Below are 5,513 nucleotides of genomic sequence, written 5' to 3' on the forward strand. Positions count from 1 at the left end.
GGAGAGGTAGGCTAGGGATATGTCAGGGAAATAATTCAAAGGTACAATGGTCTTATTAAATGTAAACTCTGAGGGAGGGGTGTGGAATCAGTGGAGTAAAAGGGTAGGAGTTGAGCCCGGCAGGGAAATTAGGGATGGGGGGCGTAGACGGGGGGGGGACGGGACGGGGAGGTGGGCAGCTGCGGCTCCGGTCCAGTTTGGCTCCGGTGTTGGGCTCGGGCAGCTCCAGCCGGGCTGGCTCCCCGCGGAGCGGGTACAGGTGCCCCCTTCGGCTCCTCTGGGCAGCAGGGCTGGGGTTCCAGGCAGCTGCTGGTGCTGCAGCAGGGTCTCCCCCAGGCAGGCAGAGAGCCTGCAGAACTCACCCTCCTTTATAGATCAGAAATCACGGTTAGAATTAAGTACCACTGTCAAGTTAGCCAGTTAGCACTGGCCAGGTACGTACTCTGTCAGAGACTTCTTTAACCTATTGTCCATTTTCCTGCCAGTTATCATAACCCTTATGCTCTTTTCTTGCTGTGGACTTATCTGGTAGAGCAAGGGGCCTGTTCCAGTCTGTCCTTGGCTACATCAGCAAAACACACCACTCTTGCTTTGCTGGCTTGAAAGGCATTTTGTTTAGTCTTATGTGGGGGGAGAGAAGATGGACTGTTCCCCACAGCTGGTGATAAATGATTGAGAGCGGCTTGGTCAGTTCCTCCGCCAGCTCCCTCAGCACCCTAGGATGAATCCCATCCAGACCCATGGACTTGTTGGGATCTAAGTGGCACAGAAAGTCTCATTCTGGTTTTCTTTGAATTGGTCCCTTTGGTATCTCCTTCCTTTAAGAAAGTATTTCAGTGTAGGTAGTTGTTTGAATGTTATAATGAAGCCTTTTGGAACAGTCCTAAGATGTGCTTTAGATGTGCCTGTATGGTGTACTGTCATCAAGAGGTCAGCTCCTGGCTTGAGTGGTGGGGTACAAGGAAAGATATGTGTCCTGAAGCCCTATTCAATCCAAGTTTCAATAGTTCAGTGAAAGTTTCCTGGCATGTGGCAACTTCTACAGCTTTTATTCTCAAAGAGCGAGAACTTCACGAAGAAAATAATGCCAACCAAGTGTGCTGTGTATTTTTTTATAATGAGTTACTGGCATAAACAAAGCCAGCTATTCCCACATTAATTCTTCCTGCTGTCTGCAAACTGCCTTCAGAAAATAAACAAGTGACAGCTTGTCAGTGTTTGGGTCTGGCAAAACAGCTTGTAAAAGAAAAATCATCCCAAGTATTTACTCCAAAAGTCCAAGCAAGCCTTCCAATGAATTTGTGGTTGGTGTATGCTCGTGAGAATGGAGGAGCCAGGAAATGGTGTGCTCTAATGATTCTGGTGGTGGTTGGGGCAGCCAGGGTGCCCTGCTTAGCTGCAGGAGCATTCAGAATGCAGAGCTTGTCTGTCTGTGTTACTCTTTGTCTCTTTCCAACTCTGAAACTTGTCTTTCATATCTTTCCTACTCATCTGGAAGACCTTCCCAGCCAGAGAAGGCTGGCTTTTTTGGGAAGATTTAAATAGAAGAGCTATGGGATTGTGGCATGTGGCTCAGGTTTTATGAAGGTGCTGGGGACAACATCTAGTGATAGACAAAGTGGGCATTGATCTCCAGTCTACTGAAAAGGACATTCATCCTCCATCATTGAGGATCCCTTCTCTCCTGAGCTTGGTCTTCTCCCCAGCTCCCTCTGGGAGGAGGTTACTGGGCATCTCTTGATCTCATCATGCAAAGTCCTTCTCCCAGATGCAGACCCATAGTCTGCACGTGTTTAAATACTGTACTAATTCAGGAGCCAGTGTATATGTTTTAATCTGTTGGCAGCTGTGATGTGCTGGCTGGGATCTTCAGTGAGGATCACCAGCTGTTGGTCCTGGCTGGGATGGAGCTGATGATCCCCACAGCAGCACACACAGTGCTGCTCTGGTGGCTGGAAGGGGCTGCTGCTCACACACCAGTGTCTGGCACAGTGCTCCCACAGCGGTCTTGTCTCTCCAGTGCCCCTCCAAAGGCCAGAAAGCTGGGGGTGGGCAAGAAGTTGGGAGGAGACATAGCCAGGACAATTGTCCCAAGCTGACCAAAGGGATATTCCATACCCTGTGGCATAATGCTTAGCAATAAAAGCTAAGAGAAAGGAGGAGGGGAGGAGGAGAAGGGGAGTTGCTATTAAGGTATTTGTCTTCTGGACCAGCCACTGCTGGTACTGAGGCCCTGCTTCCCAGGAGTGGCAGGACATCACCTGCTGGTGGCAACTGGATAATAAATACTGTTTTCCTTTGCTTCTGTGTGGCCTTTGCTTTTTCTTTATTAAACTGCTTTTATCTTGATTTACAAGTTCTTGCTCTTCTTACTTCTCCCTCCTCCCCCTCTTGTCCTGCTGAGATGGGGAATGATAGAACAGCTGGGTGGGCACCTGGCATCCAGCCAAGATCAACCCACCACACCAACATAAGAGCAAAACCAGGAGTGTGTGAGACAAAATAGAAAGGTTTACCACTGCACAGTTTTAGGTTTATTTATCCCTATGGTAAAATGCCCTTGTAGTCCTGGTGGTGCCAGTGGGGGAGTCCTCTGATTGCAGGCACTTAAGCGCAGCTTGCCAACTTGTAGGAGGGTTGAAAGGCTGAGAAGTTTAGCAGGTTAGGCTGAATCCATGTGCCTGCTCAGCAGAAGGATGGAGGCCTTGGCACTACAGTATTGGAAATGTTGAGAGCCAGCTGGTGATTTTCAGATAGTGAAATCAGATTTTGGAATAAAAGATTGTATCAAGAGACACCCAGCGGTTCTCACTAGGCTCCTCAGGAAAAAAAATGGTCTGCAAAGTTCTGACTTTTAACATCTCAAAAGGTGAAGCTGGTGGTTACAGCCAACAGTACTTCTCCAGGAGGTTAAGTTTTTAAATGTAATCCCCGTTGATTTGGCATGGTAGGAGAACACAAGTGTTTGAAAGGTCAAGGGGTGAGCTAACAAAGTTTGCAGGGGTGCTGTAGACTCTCAGAAAGAATAGAGGTGGCCCACAGAAGAAGGACATGCTAGGGGAAGGAGTTGCAAGGGGTCAGCACAAGAATCAGAAATTCACTTTAAAAAAGCAATTTTTTAATCAGGCTACTGAAGCACTTGGCACTGAAGTATTCAGCATTCAAGATTCTGAAGTATCACCAGTATGATTTAGAGCAGAGAGACATCACATAGCCTCTGTCAGCTTTCCCAGTTAGTGCACTTGTGTTTGAAATGCCTGTCTGCAGAGGGAGTCCAGCCTGAAGGGCTGGGCATGGCAGGTCAGAGGGCTTCCCTCAGGGCTTCATTTTTGGAGCTGTTTTATCTGTCACAGCTGCATGTTGTAACATGTGAGCAACTGCATGGAGAGTGAGATCCAGGCAAGCCATGTCTCTGTGTTCTCCCCCTTCTGATTTGGAAGGACTGAGTATGAGTTTGTCAGGCGCTGGAAAAAGTATAATCTGTTAAACTACTGAAGACTATGTATGTGTTTATATTCATTCATATTATATTATTATTATATGTGTGTGTCTATATATTCATACATATGCACAGGTATGTTTCTATACAAGCATACGTATATCTAAGTGGGACTGGTATAGAGGCTGCAGTTCCCATGGCAATCTGGTAAGGAAAGGGGGAAAAGTATGAGTGTAAGTAAGTGCTGCTGCTCATCCTGCTTATCTGTCCCTCCTCCCTGCCCTTAAAGCCACCATCCCTTCCTAGCCACTGCTCATCAACCCTCCCATGAGCTGATCTGACTTGCTAAACATAGTCCCACCACCACGACAGGCCCTGGCCGTCTCTTTGTGTCCTGTGTTGTAATGAGCTGAAACAGCTCATAATGGAGCCAGAGTGAGAGAGCCAGCAGGAGCCTATAGGTAGTGGCTGCGCGTTGCTAATTTGAGTCACTGGACCTTATGAAGGCATTAAGACTTTAATTTTTGTGTATAAAGGTGATGTATATGTGTATGAAGGTGATGCTGTGCTTGCCTGACAACTCTGCTCCCTGGCTGTGTGCTCCTTCCCTGTGCTAGTTCTGGAGACACAGAAATCCAAGTTAATAATCTCAGCAAAAGGGAGCAATGTTCTGCTAAGTTCACAAACTTCACCAGATCAGTTTGTGCAGCAGGCAGCCATGTACCAGCGCTAAGGCAAAGGAGCATGTGGGGAGAAACAGCCACACAACAGGGCAGGAGGAGACCCGTAACTTCAGCACAGCAGGAGAGTGTGTTGCTGCTGGCCTCCTCCCCTCAGAGGGCCAAGGTGTGCTGGGAGCTTTAATTGGTTTTCCCCACAGTGATGGAAGGGAACCCCAAGAGCCGGTAAAAAGCGCTTTTAGCAAACTGATGGCTGGGGTTTAAGCTTCTAGTCTTTGCTGCCTTGCATTTTATGGACAAAACTTAAATGCCACATAGCCAAGCACCGCAATGATTTCAGGGACCGCTTTTCTTTTTAAGGGGCAAAAGTGGCTGTGTCCTGAGATGACTTACTGGAATGTAACTAGTTAAAGTAACTAATCAGTAGGAGGAAGATTACATTATTTACATATACTAAAGAAACAATTTTTAAGACTCTAGCATCACAAGAATAACTATTAGTTGCGTCAAAACAAGAAAGGACTAGATGGGGCTGGTCATTATTTGTTCTAACAACATTGATCTTTATACTAAACAACTAAAAAGAGAGGCACAGCTTGTCGTTACCAAGGAGTTCTGGATGGGTGTTTTGTTTGCACCTTGTATCCAAACATCATTAGATTTATCATTCATCTCTTTGTGAGGGAAGATCATCACATTGCCTGGCAAAATACAGCTTCTACTGTTCAGAATTTTATCAGCTTCCACTCCTATCTAATAATAATAATGTTCTTTACCAGAATCCAGGCATTGCAAAACCAAGCACACTGGGCCTAGGAAAACACAGCACTAATTCTAGCCTTTGGCAGAATTGTTATCTACATTCTTAAAAAGTAATACAGTGTTTCTCACGGTCCAAGATTAGTGTTCATTCTCTTGATGGAAAGGAACATGAAGACAAGAAAGCATTTCAAATATTTAACTGCATTTCAAAAATTTAACTGCAGCATTAAGGCCTAAATAGAATAAAATTTTTGTTCACATCTGTAATCTAGCTTGACACAGATCTGCAGATTTGGGTAAGTTTTCTTACACCAGAGAACAGGAATGTATTCCCCACAGTTTGGCATGTAGTTGGAATACTGGGTTATACTGCTGTGCTGTGTTATTCTGAAGTTATGTTTAAGTCCCATCTAAGATTTTGCTATGCTTTAGCTGGAACATTTTAATGTTTGAGGCTAATCATTACTTACTAATTTTACCTGCATCACTCTTCTCTATGTAACATCAGGCAGCGAGACAGCATGCATATTAGCAGTAACTGGGGTTCTTAAAATGTGTTCAAAGTTAACTAGCAAGTATTTCTGAAAATTAAGTAGCAAACGGTGCAATGCATGAAAAGCTTTACAAGTAAA

This window comes from Apus apus, chromosome Z (genome assembly GCF_020740795.1).
Source record: "Apus apus isolate bApuApu2 chromosome Z, bApuApu2.pri.cur, whole genome shotgun sequence".
Classification (NCBI taxonomy): domain Eukaryota; kingdom Metazoa; phylum Chordata; class Aves; order Apodiformes; family Apodidae; genus Apus; species Apus apus.